Below are 21,098 nucleotides of genomic sequence, written 5' to 3'. Positions count from 1 at the left end.
TCTTTTGACAGAGCCTTTATTAGTCTATATGAAGGACCTGGCTGATCCTAAATGAACACTGGTTATCAACACTCTGGGATTTGCATATGATGAAGAAGTCTTGGAGAAAAAAGTTTAATGCATGTGTACCTAGAGTAAAAGACAATAAAGAATATGCAAAGACTATCCTGACATCATTGTCCTATGAATCTAGAGTTCTATGGAGAGAAAACCTATTTGTGTTGAACATAAGGTGACCCCAGGGTTATGAATACTAAAATATATTATGCACTACTTTTAGTTCTGTAAATCTTTTGTAGGTTGGTTCCAAGATGTGGCTCTCTGGCCTGCACTGATCCTTTGCAAACAGTAATGACAGTGGAGTAGCAGTGGAAACTCTTTTGTCCAAGATATGGACTAGATGCTCATCAGAAAATTGGCAGCAAAACATCAGTGGCCACCTGTTTCTCATTTAGGATATAAATAATAATATGAAATCATCACCACTCATAGACTCTTAATGACAGGAAATTTGAGTCAGATTATTATTTTAAAAAATTCATTCTATAATTTCAATTGCTTTAAATTCATAGTAAATACCATTTTTTGTTGCCAATTTTTCATAAACAAGGTGTTTAACTTTGTTTGTTTTATTTCATTACATTAATCAACATATTTGCTACTAATTATATATTGGTAGGAAGAGCTCTCAGTTTGCATGAGGCTACATATGTGCTTCATTACTCTCTAATGTGAGTCTTATAAAATAAAAAAGAAATAATATGTCCACTGGTAGAGAAGTGCTAGATCTAAACTTTCCTCTTTTCTCTTCTCTCTTTATGCAGAAAGTTCACATATTCCTTTGCTGGATCATCAATATCTATGTCCACTTGTATACTTATATATATCATCATCTAGATGCTATGTAATTAATTTCAGAAAATATAAGTTGCAGAACTGATGTATTCCAATTTTGGGACTAGCCTTAGAGATGGTCTATTTAGGGGTCCTCAAATTTTTTAAACAGGGGGCCAGTTCACTGTCCCTCAGACCATTGGAGGGCCGGACTATAGTTTAAAAAAAACTATGAACAAATTCCTATGCACACTGCGCATATCTTATTTTGAAGTAAAAAAACAAAATGGTAAAAACACCCGCATGTGGCCCGCGGGCTGTAGTTTGAGGACGCCTGGATTAGATTCTGCTTTACCACTGTCACATCCATGATTCTGAAAGAAACAGAGATGCCAGATAAAAATAGCCAGGGTTCCTAAGACAAAGCTCAGACTAAAAATCCTCAGAAGAGATACCTGGCTTCTGTTTTACTATTTTTTTAATGTGATATGAGTGAGATATAACTATTTATCATGTCACATCACTGATATTTTATGAGTTTGGGTTATATTAGCCAGTATTATTTTCTGATTAATACATGGTTCTTTGTAAGCTTTTCATTTGGTGGCAATAAATAGGCATCTTCTTTATTTGTGTACAAGAGCTTTTTCTTTGCAGTGTTTATATATCTAGAGTAGTCAACAATTTTAATTATGGAAAATTTTTCATAAAGCAAAATGTACAGTTCTTAATTACATAATTAAAATAACTTCTGATGAACACATACACTCATGAACCTCATGTAGCCACTACCCTGATCAATATATAGAACAATTCAATCACCTGAGTGTGTTTTCTTATGCTTCCTTCCAGTCAGTTTCCATTCCCATAGTATCCATTTCTGCAACACCATAGGCACCTCTCTTCTGATATTTATTAACATTGATTAGTTCTACTGTTCTTGAATTTCATATAAAAGAAAACTTACAACCCATAATTTTCTGTATCTGATTCCTTTCATCAACAAAGTACTTTTGGATTTCATGTTTTTTCATGTATCAGTAGTCTACTGTGTTTTATTGCTGAATAGTAATCAATTGTGTGAATATACTAGTGCTGTAATTTGTTTCTTCATACACCTATTTAGGGTATTGCTTTTCTCCCAGTTTCTAGGTATTAGGAATAAAACACTATGACTATTTATTACAAGTTTTGTGTGAATTTAAGTTTTTAGGAGTAAAATTGCTGGAAAATAGATTCAGTGAATATTTAACTTTTTAAGGAGCTTCCAAGTAGTTTCTATAATTGTTATACCATTTTACACATTTAAAAGCAATGTTTAGCCCTAGCCAGTTTGGCTCAGTGGATAGAGTATTGGCCTGTGGACTGAAGGGTCCAAGTTTCAATTCCAGTCCAGGGCATATGCCCAGGTTGCAGGCTCAAACCCCAGTTGGGGGTGTGCAGGAGGCCGCTGATCAATGATTCTCTCATCATTGGTGTTTCTATCTCTCTCCCTCTCTATTCCTCTCTGAAATCAATAAAAATTTATATTTAATAAATAAATAAATAAAAGCAATGTTTGATAGCTCCATTTGATCTACATCTTTTACTATAATTGATAATGTAGTACTTCTGGGTTTTTTCTTTTCTTTCAGTATTAGCCATTCTAGTGGGTATCTACATCAATGTGGATTTAATTTGGATTTTTCTAAAGGTTAATATTTTGGAGACTAGACTCTTATCAGATATATGGTTTGCAAATATTTTCAATTTCATATGTTGCCTTTTCACTATGTTTATTATTTCTTTTGCTGTGCAGAAACTTTATAGTTTGATGTAGTCATCCTTGTTTATTTTTGTTGCTTGTGCTTTTAGTATCATATCCATGATATCATTGCAAAGGCAAATATCAAGAAAATTTTCTTCTATGTTTTCTTTCTAGGAGTTTTAGAGTTCCATATCTTACATTTAAGTCTTTATTTCATTTTGAGTAGATTTTTGTGTGTGTATGGTAAGTGTCCAGCTTTATTCTTTTACATTACATTTACCCAAAAGAAGGCATACAAATGGCCAACTATCTCAACACCACTAATCATAAATTTAGGAAATGAAAATCAAAACCACAATGAGATAGCACTACACATCCAAAAGGATGGCTATTGTCAAAAAAGACAACAAGTATTGGTCAGCATGTGAAGATAATAGAACCCTTGCACACTATTGGTGGAGATGAAAAATAGTACAGCTACTATGGAAAACAGTGTGGACATTCCTAAAAAAATTAAAAATAGAATTACCACATAATCCAGGAACCCCACTTCTGGATATTTATCCTTAGGGATTTAAATAAGGATCTCAAAGTGCTATCAGCCACTTCAGTGTTCACAGAACTATTCACATGGGATCACGGTGTAGAAACAAGTGAAGTGTTCATTGGCAGGTGAATAGATAAAGAAACTGTGGTCTGTATGTACAGTAGAATACAATATAGCCTTATGAAAGGAGGGAATTCTGCAATATATAACAATAAGGTTGAACCTTGAGGACATTATGTTAAGTAAAATAAGCCCATCACAGATAGGCAAATACTACATGATTCCACTTACATGACATATCTAAAATAATCTGTATTATAGAGCAGAGAATAGCATGATTGTTTCCAGGAACTAGGGAGTGGGGGAAATTTGGAACTACTAACTACAGGCAAAAAGTTTCATTTAAGGAAGAAAAATAAGCTCTAAAATCTGTTGTAAAAATCTGTATCTATATTAAACAGCATTGTATCTTTATTAAACAACTAGAGGCCTGGTGCATGAAATTTGTGATGGGGGGGGCTGTCATTCCCTCAGCCCAGCCTGCACCCTCTCCAATCTGGACTCCTTGGGGGAAGTCCAACTGCCTCTTGCAATCCAGAACCACTGGCTCCTAACTGCACACCCTCCTGCCTGCCTGCCCAATCGCCCTTAACAGCTCTGCCTGCCTGCCTCATTGCCCCTAACTGCTCCCCTGCTGGCCTGATTGGCCCTAACTGCCTCTGCCTCAGCCCCACACCCAGGATTCCTTCCTCTGGCCAGCCTGAGGCACCTGGGACCCGGGCTTCCCTCCCTCTGGCTGGCCATAGGCACCCGGGACCTGGGCCGGCTTCACCCAGGCCAGCCACAGCCGCAGGGGACCATGGGCGGGTGGCTTTGCCTGGGCCACAGCCACTGGTGCCCGGGACCACAGGGCAGCAGCGCCTCTCTTTCCCAGGCCACAGCTGCAGCTGCTGGCGCCCGGGACCATGGGGCAGGCGGCTTTGCCTGGGCCCGGCTTTGTCAGGAAGGACGTCTGGAAGGTTGCCCGGAAGATGTCCGGTCTAATTAGCATATTACCCTTTTATTAGTATAGATGATTTGAACACTTAAAGATTTAAGAGGGGGTATATCTCATGTTAAGTGTTCTGCCACAATAAAATAAAATTTTAGTTAATATAATAGTTAAAATAATAGTCAAGATATTTGGCATTTTAAAGTAAAAGTCTCTGACACTTTTTTAAATTCTCTACAGGCCAAAGGAGTAAATAAAACCATATTGTATCCTAAGATTTTGGCCAATTTTAAAGAGCTGAAAGATACAAGGTGATCACTGTCATAGAGTTTTAGTCTACAGTCTCAACTCTGAAGAAAGCGAAAAGATTCTGGTGAATCAAAGCAGGTTACCACAAACACAATAAAAAATGATGTAAAGAGTATTACCATGGTATCTTTACTAGAGCAGATTAATAAATCTCCATGCGTATGTATTGCACCATTGATTTGATAATTTTTCTATCATTATCAGGACTGCAGAAATGTACACGGAATTAACAATATGTATTTACAGTTTTGTTCTTTTGCTTTGTTTACACTCTCACAATCTTTCATAAATAGTCTGAAGAGATCCTGGCCATTTGTGTGGTCCAAAGCATATCACCTTGATCCACTACATTAATAATGTCATGCTAATTGTACAAGAGAAGGAAGAAGATGTAATGCCTTGGGTATACACAAGTACTCCAGAAGGTGAGATATGAAGCATAAACATATTCAGGAGCCTGACATTACTATACAATGTTTAGGACTTGAATGGTTATGGGCATCCCAGGAAAAACTAACAAGAGAGTAGAATACATTACTGCACCACACACCTATCATCATGATGGAAGAAGTACAGTGCCTAATAGGTCTCTTTGGGTTTTGGAGACAACATATTCCACACCTGAGAATACTAGTCTGACTTATGTGCTGGGTGACATCAAAGTTTGCCTGAATAGCATGGGGTCCAGTATAGGAGGGTGTTAGGCAGTAGATTCAAGCTGCAGTTCAAGCAGCCTTGAATTTCAGTCATAACCCAGGGCAGATCCTATGATATTAGGTATATCAATAGTGTAAAAATTATCATGAAGAGTGTACAGCAAATCTCTAAGGGGACAGCATAATGCAGACCTCTAGATTTCCAGCAAAAAACTAAGCACTTTTGAAAAACAGTGAGCACTGCTGTCTTGATAAACATGAAGTAACTGACTGTGTGGCATCAAATGACCATGTGGCCACAATTACTTATTGTGACCCACCTTCAGTCAGACTCACCAAATCCTAAAATTGGACAGGCGCGGTGACAGTCTACTGTAAGTCAGAAGGGATAATTATGGAACTTCAAGAGAGATAAAACCAGAGGGCACAAGTGAGTGAGCTACTGGAGTGTGTAGCAGATCCTGTGTCATTCATTGATGTGGCAATGCCTTTCCTTCAGCTCACACATAAAGTTATATGGGGAATGCTTTAAAGCCAATTGATGGAGGAGGGAAAGTTCAAGCTTGGCTTGCAGAGGAGCCTGCTTGATATATAGATACTATCCAAATAGAGAAAGCAACTGCACAGTCGTTCCACTTAGCAATAACATTGCAAGAGGATAGCAAGGGAAAATACGCCCAAAGAGCAGAGAATGGTGGACCTGGCCATTGAACTTATGTGTAAAGAGACGTGGCTAGAGTTTAGAATATATATGGATCCAGAATTGAGGTGTACATGGACTGGCAGAATGGTTAGTAGCCATAAGGAGAAAAACTAAGATTAGAAAGATTAAAAAATATTTTCCTAATTTATATACACATTCATAACAAAGTGCTAAAATCTTAGTGTCACATATTAACATTCAATAGAGAAAATTTTCCATGAGTCACATAACAAGTAGAGAAAATGATTCAGCTGCTTTTTAAATTTTCTATCTTAAAAAATACAAATAGCATTAATACTAGTAAATCATAGAAAGTAGGCAAAATTATATGAACTTAAGTAACAACAGAGATCAGTACTAAACACAGGCTTGAAAATGTCCATGAAACTTTTCCAAGATTCCCAGACTAGCAATCTATTCTTGGGTTCCATGTAGCATTAAAATGTAGCAAATATTTTGAGATGAGACCATCATGGATTTGGGCTCCTCAAGTTTCCAGTTATATTTCCTGTCTGTCTCAGGTGACTGCTTAAGTTTTGCTGGTTTTATTTCCTCCAGTTTTATGGCCATCCCTAACTTCAACTGGCATCCATAAATGGCAAATGCAGTCATGGAAGAGAATGGTGCTGATCTGCTCATCTTAGAGAAAGTTACCTTCTCTGAATTTTCAGTATTTTGCTTCACAACTCTGAGATACATGTAAAATAAGATTTTTTGTAATATATCTAATTGTGCCTAGTTTTTGGAGCAAAGCATTGCCCTGACATGATCAACCATATTATAAATGGAAGTGGAAATTGTTTTTACAGAATATAATTTCAAAGTAGAAACTCGATTTGCATATATTTTTTATATATAAAACACATTTATCTCAACATAGAACTAGAGTTGACTTCTTTTGTGTATCAAAAAGTATGCAAGGCTGAGGACAAAGTCAACAAAGTAGCATTTTCCATAGAGGTTATTAAGTATTAGAGGCCTGGTGCGTGAAATTCATGCAAGAGTAGGCCTTCCTTTCCCCCAGTTGCTGGCACTGACTTCCCTCTGGCACCCAGGACCTGGACTTCCCTCACAGCTCCAGCTTCGTCTGGAAGGTCACCAGGAAGGATGTATGGAAGGACATCTGGTCTAATTGGCATATTGTGCTTTTATTATTATATTATGCTTTTATTATTATAGATAAAGGGACTTCTCTTTGCCTTCACTGCAAACCCTATATCAATGCTAGCATTAAAGTCATTTTAGAAATGGAAAGGTTGTTAGGAATTTTACTTTGACATACTTTATTTAGACATATTAAATTTATTATTTATATGCTCTGAAGTTGCTCAAGAACTGGTGAATACAAGCAGCCTAGAATTTAAGGCCAAATAGTTCCAAGTAGAAAACAACTATAGAAAAAGAAAAGGACCTAAAAGATCATGAGGACCTAAAAGATAGCAGGTTGTCCACATCATCTACACTAATAAAAGATAAATATGTAAATTGACCATACCTCCGCGATGACCACCAGCCAATCAGGAGGGAATATCAAATTAGCAGGACAAAAATGGCGGAGGCCCCACCCCCCAGCTGCTCCAGGCGCGGAGCGGCCGGGCGGGGTAGGATGCCTGCTATTATGGGGAGAGCGGGGGGTGGAGGGAGCTACAGGAGCAGTGCTCCAGCCGGAGCAAAGCACAGACTCCAGCCAGAGCAAAGCGAAAACTGCAGACTCCGGCCAGAGTCAGCAAGAAGCCTGCAGACTCCAGCCGGAGCGAAGACTCTGGCCGAGTGAAGGTGGAAGGCAGTAGCCAGAGCGAAGGCCTGGGTCCTGGGTGCCGGAGGAAAACCAGTGCCGGCAGCCAGGTGAAGGAAGGACTATTGCACGAATCTTCATGCAGTGGGCCTCTAGTCTCACTATAATGTCAGTTCTTTACCTGTAGACCACTTACAACACAAATGGAAAATAAAGGCTAGCTAATGCTAATGACAGAAAAAGAGGGGGCAGAAAGAAAATGAATAGTAGTAAGACAATAAAGACTGAAGATGTAACAATGTCAGTATTTATACAGTGAAATTTTAAAAGTAAACAAAAAAGCTTTGAGAAGATGATAAATTTCCACAAATGTAAGAGCTCATGCAAAAGAACAAAAATGAATTACAACTAAGACTTTTTGGATATTTTTATCACATACATTTTTAGAACTTCTATAATAATAAAAGTGTAATATGTTAATTAGACTGGACAGCTGAACAACCTTCCATTCGTCATTCAGGATGTCCTTCTGGATGAAGCCGTGGCGGCGGGGGCTGAGGCAGAGGCAGTTAGGGGCGATCAGGCAGGCATGCAGAGTGGTTAGCGGTGATCAGGAAGGCAGGCAAGTGGTTAGGGGTGATCAGGCAGGCAGGCAAGCAGTTAGGGGCATAAGGCAGGCAGGCAGAGTGGTTACAGGTGATCAGGCAGGCAGGCAGGCGAGCGGTTAGGAGCAAGCTGTCCCGGATTGTGAGAGGGATGTCTGACTGCTGGTTTAGTCAGACATCCCCCAAGGGGTCCTGGATTACAAGAGGGTGCAGGCCGGGCTGTGGGACCCATCAAACCGCCCCCCCCCATGCATGAATTTCATACACTGGGCCTCTAGTATTTATATAAAACTAAACTAAAAACAAAAACAAGCAAATCAACAAAAAAAAGGGAAAAAGGAATTTGATAAAAAAGATTTATAAGTAATAATACAAAGGACAGATTTTATATATAAATATTTCTTAAAATCACAGAGTAAAAGGGTAACAAATAATGTCAATACAGAATATTGTGAGAGCTATAGGTAGAACAAAAGAATGGGTTTTAAACACGAGAAATTTTTAAACCTCACTTATAAATGCATATAAAATTATAATTAAATGCTATTTTCAAACTGATTGATGAAAATCATAATATTGACAATTCACTTTGTTGATGTACAGAAATTCATATGCTGTGAGTAGGAGAGTAAATTATGTGAACAATTTTGCAAAATTTATCAAAATGGAAATATATCAGCAATTATACTTCAAGGAATTGATCTTACAGATTTGCTTATAGTGCGGACTTTCGTTGGTATAAGAGTATTCATTGTAGCATCTTATGTAACAGTAAATTTGCAAAATCCTAAATGACTTTATTGACTTATTAAATAATTGTAGCACAACTACATCATGGAATACTACAACATTTTCAAAGAATGAGGCAACTCTACTGTCTTTATTTAGAATAAACTTCTAGACACTAGTAATTGCAGAAAAGAAGGATGAGAAAAATAGGTATAGAAAACAAACATTTGGTTACATGTGTGCATGTGTTTGAGTGTATGTTATTCTTTTAAAATTTTTGAGCTTTATACCTAAGTTCAACTTTGTAAAACAAGGCAATTTTGTATTACTTTATAACCAAGTAATCTATTTGAACATATTATAAGGATGTATAGGCACTGAACCCCAATTTATCTTTAAAATTGGACCTCTTCATTTTATAACTAAGTCACTTACAATTTTATAAATTACAAAACTTGTGACCATCTCTCATTTTAATTTTCTTAAAGTGTGTGAAAATTGTTGAAGATCTGATGTTTATTTATTGAATTATGCCAAGCACATTGATTAGAATGTTTTTTTAATAAGTTCACCAGCTATTTGGCAATGCAGGATTGTTTACAAAGTGCCTAACAAAAAAATGCTATTTTCTCATACATTATGACTACTTAATGAATAAATCTATGCATAGGCTTAATGCTTATCTTTAATATTTTATGCATATATGCTTATGCATATATATGTTTACATGCAGGTATAAATGTGATACATTTTCTTAATTATAAATCATGATAATTATAATGAATACAAACTGACATTTTGTGGTCTGCTGTAATAAAATACTGACTCTGTAAGTCTTTAATGCTATTTCTAAGTAAAAAAAAAAAAAAGTAAATTATGCTGTTTCTTAGACCAAAGAATTTCTTGAGTTCTGATGGCTCTCTGCTGACCAACAGATGGATCAGTAAATAACAGATGGTTTTATGAGCTGTTCTGTCATCTTAGCATCTAAAATGCTTTATATGCCAAAGCTGTTGAAGTTTGGCCTCTGCTCGTGTGCAGAAAGCCTGCTATTAGCTCAGTTCTCTGACTGGATTTCTCATCACACTGTGCATATACACCTACCCTCTATATTCACATATTATACTCACATATTGTCCATAATGCTTTCTTGTACAAAGAAAAAGTCTTAATTGGACTTTATCCTAGTCAATACATACCACACATTAAATCTTTGTGTACTATTTTATAGTATATGCTTTTTATCATTCTGGTTTTTATACCTGTGCTAGTTATTAGACTGAGAATACTAAGTTTAAAATTTTAAATTTAATAAACCCCACGTAGCTATTTTGTAATTTTAACCCTTTGTACTTGCTTGCTTTTTTCTCGATTCCTTTATTCTAATGCTAACCGTGTCGAGTCACATTCAACATCCGAGTGCAAAAGGTTAAGGATAACATATGCTCATTTATAAATACAGAGAGGAAGAGAGAGGATGAGAAAGAGACAGGTATGAAGAAGCTAAAGTTATCTCATTAGCTAAATTAAAATAAGTCACAGATTCAAAATACTGATATGTAATCTTAAAACTACTCTTAAACATATACAAACACATTTTTATAGTAATAAAAATCTTTATAATGATATTTTCTAACCTACTTTATATAGTTAACAGTTTAAAAGGGGCATATTTTTAACTCAATAAATTAGATATTTATGTTACCATTTTAAGTTTTTAATGTCATTGCAGTATATACATAGAAGATATAAGTAATTCATTATTTTTGAGCACTTAATGTTTGCACTATTCTTTCTCATAGACGATGTTGAACATCTTTGGACATATGCCTGTGTACACTTCACTTATGGAGTCCTTATTATACGCCAGGCACTGTACTGAGGCCTCTAAATGCATTAACATATGGATTTCTCTCAACAACTTTGTTAAATAGGTACTATTATCACTTAGTGATAAATGACAAGTAAACTGAATCATACAGAGGTGAATGTATAACTCAATTAATTAGAATATAAACTTTAAAAGTGGGGAAACGTGTTGCTTAGATGATATTAATAGTTCAAATTTTATCAAACTCAGGGATTTGGCCAAGTTTTGTATTATGTTGATTATCTCTATCTGAGTAGTTTCTCCTCAGAGTTTTCTGTTTTCTAAATTAGTCTGCCACAAACTATCATTTTTAGCTGCCAATTTTTCTGTTTAAAATAGCCTCCATTCCTAGTACACACTGTGGCCCTTTTTTGTTCCCATTAATGTAATTTTGCTCACTGAGTTGGCCTAATGCCCTTGCCATTTGGCAGAGATGCCCTTCCGGTTCTGGGTTAAGTCCCTGTTTAAGGGCAAACCAGGTGCGTTGGGGAGAATTTGAGTTCTAGAAGAGTAAAATGGCACAAAGTTAGTTAGGCGTTATCAAACTGCCTTCACTTAAAGAAATAAAACTAAATAAATATTTCATGATTTCTGGCAGCATCTGAAATTGCAATTATCTGTAAGACTGATAGGAACTATTAGCAAAGGCCCATGATTATAAGTCTCTGGTAAAATATAGGATACCATTACTACTTTTATATTTATATTAAGTTTGAGTAGTATTAAAAATAGCAATGTAAATTGGAACAAATTATCAATTTTTGCACAGTTGATCCAGAATTTCCAGATATGAATAGGACATTCTTCTACTAGCTCTTGTGAAAGATATCTCTGAACCAGGACTCCAGTTTCAAAAAGAACAAATGGCTCTAAAACATCATGTGCATCATGGAAATTGATAGATCAACACCTAGCTTATGCAAGAACCAAAAAAAGCTCTCTTGCTTTTGAAGTAGTAAACATTAGTTTGAATCTCAACCAGCTATTTTCTAGCAATATGGAATGGTTACATTAGTCAACTTCCCTTTTTCGTATTCTCTTAATATAAAGGGGAAATCTCCATATATCACTGTTATAAAATGTTTAAATAGTGTATGTTGCAGTACCTTGAGTATTATCATTTCTCAATAAACACTACAACAGAATATGTCACCTATGAAAACTGTACACCTATAAGTCTGCTTGGCAACTTTAGAAGCATTAGCAACCACAGCAACAACAATCAATTAAAACAGAAAGGATAGGTTATGATTTCAGAAATAGCACAATGCAACTGGGAGAGTTCAGATCCATCCCCACTATTCTTACTTTTATCAAGCAAAGGAAAAGTTTTGCAGCATATCCAGTTTTCCACATTAATTCTGTGGAAATTCAATTTTGACAGCCATCTTCTATTTGCAATGACTTTCCCAAGAATATAAACTACCTCAAGCCGATAACTATATAGTAAACAGTGACTACATCCAATATGTAAAAAACTACAATTATTTACAGACTAGAGGCCTGGTGCATGAAAATTCATGCACTAGAACGGGTCCCTCAGCCCAGCCTGCCCCCTCTCACAGTCTAGGAGCCCTCAAGGGTGGGAGGCGACCCGGTGATCAGGGGAAGGCGACACCCCCATCACACCTCTGCTGCTGCCACTGCCGGCAGCACAAGCCTCAGCCGGCCCTGGTTACCTGAGCCTCGGGAGGCCCTGGGCAGCTGGGCAGCTGCCATCCAAGGCTTGCCTGCACCTCAGGGTGGCCCTGGGCAGCTGGTCAGTCGCCATCCAAGGCTTGTCTATGCCTCGGGCTGGCTCTGGGTGGCTGGGGGGCTGAGGGGCTGAAGGGACTGGAGGCAGGTGCACAGAGCAGCCGAAACCACCTGGGGGCGGGCCTGGCTGTGCCGTGTGCCTGCCGCCCCGGCAGGGCTGAGGGGACTGGGTGCCGCCATCTTGTGGCTATGGGCGCCCCCATCTTTGAGGGTGTGGCAGTCCATTAGCATGTTCCCTCATTATTGGCTGTGGGTGCTACCATCTTTGTGAGGATGTGATGGTCAATTAGCATATTCCCTTTTTATTAGATAGGATAAATGTAATAAATGTAAAAGTTGGATTATTCAAAGAGAATATACTTGTTGCCTAGACATTTAAAGGTTTTAATCACAAATTCTAAGAATCAGTAATGGTTGCAATTATAAACTTAACAATTTTCTTGCTTATTTTCTAAAATATGTTTCACCTTATGTCTCTGAATCTGTGATATAGGCTTGAATGGAAGTAGTTTACTCAGAGAATCATTCCAGGAAGCAGTAGTTAGTGGCAGAGGATGTAAAACAAGAAAGGATGAAGAACCAGTGCAACGATGCTTTATGGTGATTGCCAACTGCTCTAAGGCCAGTGCTCTGTTTGCTGAAACCTGCTGAGTAACTCAATGAGCATCTCAGAATGATGCACCATTGGCCCCCATTCCACAATGGTGACGGGGGCTTTAGAGATGGCTGTGAACTTCCTAGTTAGTCCTGAGTGTATAATCCCAGGTATCCTACTTACTTTCCTGTCTCAAAGAAGCCTAAGTTACATGGCTCTAGTTCAAATGCAAAGAATTGCTGGGTTGCTCTGAAGCTGGCTGGAGCTGTAGCAGTGGGAGATGTAGTATGAGGGAACAGAAGGATTTGAAAGAATTATAAGAGCTGTCCAACACAATTAGATTCTTGTGCTAATCAAGGATATTAACCATAATAGAGATTATGTTACTTAGGTTAGTTGAGAAAAACTATTTTAATATCAAGATTAAAACTTCTATAATTACATTTATAGGGAAGGTTATTATCCAAATGCCTATTTGTATTCTTCTTGAAGCATTATAATTGTTCATATTTTTCTGCCCATGGGGTAATTTCTAGCAACTGTTATCAGTCACTTTCCATCTTTGCTTTCTAGTTGAAATTCCATATATGTTCTGTTTGGAGTGCAGTACATTCATTTTAGCACTTTTAACTACAATGAGACAGCTCCCTTTGTAACTCTGTCCTAGATTTGACTTAGAATCTAATTCAATATTCTAATTAAAATTAAATATTTCAGTTTTGCTTAATATGCTACCCAGGGGTTGCAAAGAAATGTCTACCCTTGTAGCCAATTTAAATCTTACATCTGAGTATTTTTCAGCCTCACCAGCAGTGCAAGTTTATAGTGGGTGATCTTTCATCTTGAAAAATGAATCCAGCTGTGTTGCCACTAAAAACTGGTGGTGTGTAGTCTGTTAAATAGCATGCAATTCAACTAAATCCTGATTACAATGTGAAAATAGTGAGATTACCATAACTATGTTAAGCACGTTAAATTTATGGGGTACATTTTTATTAGAAACATATTTTGTGCATTTTTAAAATAAAGTTTTCTCAGTCGTGAGATTTTCAAGATAAAATTTGCTTGAAGAAAACCATAGCAAGCCCTTTTAGGAGAAATGTATCTCATCTTAAAAAAAAAAAATAGGGAGTCCTGGCCAGTGTTGCTCAGTTGGTTGGTCATCTTCCCATGCACTGAAAGGTTTGCAGTTCAATTATCAGTTAGGGCATATGTAGGAATAGGGGTTTGATTCCCCAGTAGAGAGCATGTAAGAGGCAGCTGATTGATGATTCATTCTCACATCAATGCTTCTCTCTCTCCCTCGCCTTTCCTCTCTCTCTAAAAGTCATACTATATATATATTTAGTGGACAAGAGTGTTGTGATTTCTAGAGGGAGGAGGATATAATGGGGATAAATGGTAATGGACAAAGACTTGACTTGGGTGGTGACACAATTCAGAGTACAGATGATGTGCTGTAGAATTGTATATCTGAAACTTGTATAATTTTGTTAACCAGTGTTGCCTAAATAAATTCATAAAAAGAAGACAAGAAAAAAATATAGTGTGTTTTGGAGAAGCACAGTGTGTGACTATTAGGCACATCTTAAAAATTACATGAGGATTTAAAAAAAGTAGATGTTTCATTTGGGTTAAAAAATAGCAGGTATATGATTTTACATTTAGATAAAATATACACAACACTCTATACAATAGCAAATAATTAATACTCTAAGTTTTTTCACATCTTACATAAATACCTGGGTCCCAAGGCAGCCTCCACTTCCAAACATGCCACTAGACAGATCTATAGAAGTTAATACTAATGTCCAATTGTATTCACACTGAGAGTCCCAAATCAGCATGATTAATAGCAACCAACAGAAGAAGCTGTGCTCTTATCGGACTCTTCATGCCCCCTGCACTTACAATGCAGTTAAGTACTTCACAGAATTGAGGGCTGTTAATAAAATACTGGCAGAGTATGGAAGTAGAACAACTGGGCAACTTGCTTATATAATCATTCATATCTTTAAGCCATGATTATGGGAATAAAATCCATATGTTCAATATGACTTTTAAAATGTTAATGAATGTTTGTTATATGACATTTGATTAACTAAATCTTGATAAAGGAAATCTGTCTCTATAATCCAACTTAAATTATATTACCTGATATCTATAATGAGGGCCCTGAAATAACCTGAAATGTGAGATCTGGCAGGTTTAAATTCCAAATACTTTGTCAGATATCAACTAGGAGTCCGTTTTATTTATTTATTCATTGCTTATGAATAAACTAGAGGCCCGGTGCATGAAAATTCATGCACTGGGGGATGGGGGGTCCCTCAGCCCGGCCTGCACCCTCTTGCAGTCCAGGACCCCTCAGGGGATGTCCGCCTGCCAGCTTAGGCCCGTTCCCCATGGGTAACGGGCCTAAGCTGACAGTTGGAAATCCCTCTCGCAGTCCGGGACCCCTCACTCCTTACTGCCCGCCTGCTCACTGCTCCTTACCACTCAGCTCACTGCTCCTTAGCACTGCCATGGAGGTAGGAGAGGCTCCCGCCACCACCAATGCACTCGCCAGTTGTGAGCCCTATCTTTCTGTGTAGTTGTCTGTGAGCCAACTGCTCTCTTCCTTCTCACTTAGGGCGAGCAGCATGTGAGGGCAGAGTGTGCTGTCGTGGAATGCAGAGGGCTGCCCTGAGCTGAGGGGAGTGGTCGAGCCCATGGGGTAAGAGGTGGACACAGAGGATGCTATCTCACCCAATTGTGGGGTGGGCTGGCCGGCCTTCATCTGCCTGACCCCACCCAGGGAGGGACCGAGCAGGATGTCCGCCTCTCCATTCTCCATCCTTCTATCTGTGACACCTGTGACCCTTGCCAGGCTTCCCCCAAAGCGAGTTCAGCTCAATCCCTGAATGTAAAAGGGCACGGGGGGAGGGGGCCTCCACTCCAGTGCCCCCTGATTCCCAGCAGCAGGACCTGGTCGACAGGACCTGGTCTCAGATGGTGGCCTCAGCTGCAGAACATAGATCTGTTTCAAGGAAAGTTGGGAATGCAGACTTTCGTATGAGCCCCTATTCCAAAAGGTGGCAGTTTATTCACATTGTGGCAAAGACACCTTCAAGAGTAACATAAGTGGGTAGAGTCAGGGCCAAACTGGGACATTTCCTCATCCAATCTCTCTGAGGTGTGTGGGCAGAACCAAGTCTCAGCTCTTCGCAGGACACTTACGGGGTTTTTTTAAGCCTAAAGGTCAGTAGTCTGTCTCTATTCTTTTTCTTTGGGATTTTTTCATCGGCAGATAAAAGGATACATACATTGGGGCAATCCTCTTGAGATACAATATTCCAGTTGTACCCATGTGATGACGACAGTGCCCCTCAGAGGGAGGGAGCTGACAGATGGGGAGCAGGGAATTCTGAAAACCAAAGCGATGACAGAGATGCTAAGCCTTTCCTTCACATGTCTGACACCCCTCTTCAGGTGGCCTGCAGGCCAGGCGTCTGCTGGACCTTTACCACTTGATGTCCTGGCAGGCTGCCTGGGCCCTGCTAGGCAGTGTGCAGAGCCGCCTGGGCCTGGGGGGAGTCATCCCCATGCCCCGCCCCAGCCACTCCTGGTACAGCTCCTGCACATGGGCGCTGATCTCCGGGGGCCACACCGGGATGGCAGCATGGATGCCTTCCATCTGCCGCAGCAGTGCCCTGTCTGCACGCCCATCCTCTGCCTGGGCCTGGCCCCTGCCGCTTAGGCATCCCCGGCACAGGCCAGGACCTCCACAAAGTGGCAGGAGAACTTGCCCCTCTACAGCTTCAGGACCACTTCTGGATGTTCCAAAAGCCATAAGCAGCCTCAAAGCATAGCAGAACCTCTCCGTCCCTTTCAAGGGTGACCTCCTGGAAGTCTTTGTTCCTCAGGGTGCGGGAGGTGAGCACCCGCACGTCCTCATTGAACAGCTCCTTGGCCATGTGCCTGAAGATGTGCACCAGGTACCGTCAGAGCTGGCACCCTCGTGGAGCCTCACCTCCTTTTCATTTATCCAAACAGAGTGTCCACAGCAGCGTCATTCGAGTCAAGGTCACTTTGCTCCATTATCTGGACAATTTCACCTGAGGTTAACACGCAGTCAGCACCCTGTGAACTATGTAAAGCTGTGGGAACATCTTCTAAAAGGGCCTCCAGTTTCTTGTCATAACACGGGGCCACAGTGACGTGGAAAATCTTATCTGGGGACAGGTTCTGCCATCTGGTAAAGTAATCCTGCACCAGAGAGCCCAGGATCTGCTGGGGAGACTTGGCCGTGCAGAGGTGGGGGTGATGGGGTGACCCAGCACACGCTCTGCATATCGGTCCCAGCCGGGGCAGGCGGAGGTCAGCAAGGGTAGCCGGGGCTCTTCCTCACGGTGCTGGCAGTACCGACGCACAAATTCCTTCTGACTCTCCAGGATGCTGATGTCCGCAGCTATCTTCATGTCAAAGACAGTGCACCCCAAGGCTTTTGAGGAAGCACAGAGCCTTCTGGATGCATCAGTGACACTGAGGCTGAATTTAGCAGCCCTCGTTGGTGTTCTGTTGAGAAACTTGGACTCCTTCCTCTGCAGTCACACAACAATCACACGCCAGTCAGTCACTCAGAAATATCTTGGCATCAGCCAGCTTACAGAATTCTCCCATCTCTCCATTCTCATGGGCCAGACTCCGGACGTTGACTGCGGCATTCTCTTGGTCATCGGTTTTTGTTTTTTTACTACATTCCTTCCATGTGTAGTGATCACACTTCATCTGGAGTGAGGCGGGTAGGGGCTGGCTCAAGTGACCTGGAGGAAGCACGGGGAGAGCAGCCAATCACCGCTGGTGGCCCCTGGCGCTGCTGGCGGTGTCCTTTCTTCCTTGAGGAGCGTCTAGGGAGGGGAAGTGGCCGCAGTGCCCGAGGCTGAGTTCCAGGAGGCCGGCAGCACTGTCAGATCGTGCTGGTGGTGCTGTTCCATTGGTGCCTGGCCTGTCCTCTGGAGATTGTACCTGTCGGACTACTAAGGAAGCCAGTTCCCAGTTCCGCCCTGCCTCCTCCACCGATTGATTGGAGTCTGAGGGCCAGGAGGTTCCCCGCTAGCCATCCCCTGATCAATGGGAGCCTGTGGGCCGGGGGAGGGACCAAGTGGTCCGCCTTCCACCCACTCACCAGGCACTGCTGCCATGGATTCATTGGAGCCTGAGAGACCCGGTTTCCCCGTTAGCCATCCCCTGATCAATGGAGCCTGAGGACTGGGGGATGGACCAGTCATCCGTTGGGTCCTTACGGACCCTGGGTTTTTATATATTAGAATTTTATGCAGCATATAACATATATAAACATGCAAAATATACATTGTATTAACTAAAATATGTCTATGTAAAATATAGGATATAAAAGATATTTTATTATAAACATGCATACATGTGTGTATTATATATATAATTATATTATATATATAAAGATTCAATTGTAGTTCTTATGAGAGAGTTTTTGCATTTTTTAGTACTCAGGCACGTAGAACACAATAATTAATGACACAGAATTCCTCTGTGCTAAGATTTTACTAAGAAGTAGGTTTAACAAGGGGATATGGTATAGAACCCAAGGAAGCATTAAGGATTTAAGAATTGTATATCTTAATCCTGTGCTCTAGAGGTCCAAATAAAAAAGGTATTAAGGGAGAATTTACTAAAAAAATAAAAACAAAAAATGTATATTTGATTTTAGAAAAAAAGAACAAGAATTATAAGTAAAAGAATAAGATTAACCTCTGTACAAAGTTGAAGTGTTGCATTTTGGTATATATTTTGCAAAAGATAAGACTTTTTCTAGCCTTAAAGGAACTTTGAAAATTAGTGGAAATTTTGTCTTAGATAATTTTAAAGAGAAAATATCTGCAATAATTAGGGTAAAGATATTCTAAAGGGCAAAATGGCATGTTAATTCTATGCTTTAAAAAAATAGAATTCTCACTTTGGCCGGTGGCTCAGTCAGTTGGAGCATTGTCCCATGTACCAAAAATGTTGCAGGTACAATTTCCGGTCAGGGTGTGTATGGGAGGCAATTGATCAGGGTTTCTCTCTCACATGGATATTTCTCTCCCCTCTGCCTCTTCCTCCCTCTAAAAATCATTATAAAAAGTATCCTCAGGTGAGGATTAAAAAACCCAAACTAGATTTCTCTTTGGGTGGGATGGTGGCAGAAAATAATTCAAAACAAGTCCTCCTTGAAACTGTGGAGAGATGGAAGAGGGTCCTAGGTACCTTTTCCCACTTATTACCAAAATATTACAACCAATTAACTTAACTAATTCTATTAAATAGGTGCCTTTTTAGATATGCAAATTCAAAAAGGAAGAAAACAAAAAAAACCTGCTAGCTATCATTGAGGATCTCCTGAGCTTTCCCACCAAGCTGATAGGATTCTATAAAATATCATTAGAGACTAAATACAATCTGGAGCTAACAGAAAAGCTTCTGGAGCTCATGTGAAAATTATAAGACAATATTCATTTGCCTATAATCATCCACTAAAATGATGCCCTGAGGACAGCTGGAAAAGCAATATATTCCAAATTATTTACCTAGTTTATTGAAATGACTAGAGGCCCGGTGCACGAAATTTGTGCATGGTGGGGTGTCCCCTCAGCCCAGCCTGCACCCTCTCCAAGCCGGGACCCCTTGGGGGATGTCCAACTGCTGGTTTAGGCCCGATCCCGATCCCTCTCACAATCCTGGACGGCTGACTCCTAATCTCTCACCTGCCTGCCTGCCTGGTCGCCCCTAACTGCCCCTCCCTGCTTGCCTGATCACCCCTCACTGCCTCTGCGTGCCGGCCTGATTGCCTCTAATTGCCCACCCTGCCAGCCTGGTCGCTCCTAACTGCCCCCCTCCTGCCAGCCTGGTCACCCCTTACTGCCCCCACTGTCAGCCTGGTCGCCCCCAACTTCCCCCTCCCTGCCAGCTTGATCACCCCCAACTGCCTCCCATGCAAGCCTAGTTGCCCCTCACTGCCCCCTCTGCCAGCCTAATCGCCCCCAACTGCCCCCCCCACCGCTGGCCTGGTCACCCCTAACTGCCACCCCCACCAGCCTGTTCGCTCCCAACTCCCAACTGCCCCCCTGCCATCCTGGTTGCCCCTCATAGCCCCCCACCAGCCTGGTCACCTCATGCAGCCTGCTGTTCAGTCATTTGGTCATACCTCACTAACCCCCCTGCTGGCCCAGTCACCCCATGCAGCCTCCTGCTCAGTCATTTGGTCATCCCTCACTAACCCCTCCTGCCGGCCTGGTCATAGGCAGCCATCTTGTGAGGGCATGACGGTCAATTTGTATATTACCTCTCTATTATATAGTATTCTTTTATGTATCATGAAATGCACACAGTCTCACCCCCTGAAAGAGACCTTTATCATCAGCTTGAACCAGTTCTTCAAGAGTTCTACTGGAAATAGAGTTTATGAAAGTAGATAACACTATAAGGTGAGTTTAATGTATAATAATAATTTTTGGTAAATTTTCAAATTTGGAAGCTTTCTTTGTTCTAAGTTCCAGGTTTGTTTGTTTGGAGATTTTTCCTTAGAAAAAAAGAGTGAAACAAATAAAGGCCCAGAGGTGATTGTTTTCTTGTTTTGGTTGTATGGTCCATCTGTTTTGGTGGTGTTGCTTGTTTTTAAGTTAAATAAAAATAGTACTCTGTATTGCTTCTGATTTCTGTGTCTGAAGATCACTGCCTTCATTGGACAATGAAAGCTTCATGCAGAGGATCCAGGGATTTGCTTATCAAGGTTATCTCTGTCTTATAAGTAATGTCCTCAAAAAGGACAATCAATAATGTAAATGTCACCAAGTAGAGAATGAAGCAGGTACACTTCATTCTCTACTCTGCTTTACTGGAAAGCAGCATTTAGCACAGCAGACTACTCAGTCTTTAAAGACAGTCTGTCCCAGTATGCAGAGACACCATAGGCTCCTGGTTCTCCTCCTACCCAACTTAATGACCCTTTTATGTTTCTCTTGCTGG

At 40.3% G+C, this 21,098-nt stretch overlaps 1 pseudogene across 1 annotated transcript; it reads right to left on the bottom strand.

Moving 5' to 3' along the window:
• Positions 1 to 11,134: 11,134 nt before the first annotated feature.
• LOC307105427 (nuclear prelamin A recognition factor-like) lies at positions 11,135 to 17,846 on the bottom strand (annotated as a pseudogene). The gene is made up of 3 exons: positions 17,696 to 17,846; positions 16,670 to 17,650; positions 11,135 to 11,228 (listed from the first exon to the last, which is right to left on the bottom strand). The product of its transcript is annotated as a nuclear prelamin A recognition factor-like (transcript).
• Between the last annotated feature and the right edge of the window lie 3,252 nt (positions 17,847 to 21,098).

The sequence above is a fragment of the Cnephaeus nilssonii genome (assembly GCF_951640355.1).
Source record: "Cnephaeus nilssonii genome assembly, chromosome: 9".
Lineage (NCBI taxonomy): Eukaryota > Metazoa > Chordata > Mammalia > Chiroptera > Vespertilionidae > Cnephaeus > Cnephaeus nilssonii.
Note: the sequence above shows the minus strand (reverse complement) of the source record. Positions and strands in the feature narration are given on the sequence as shown.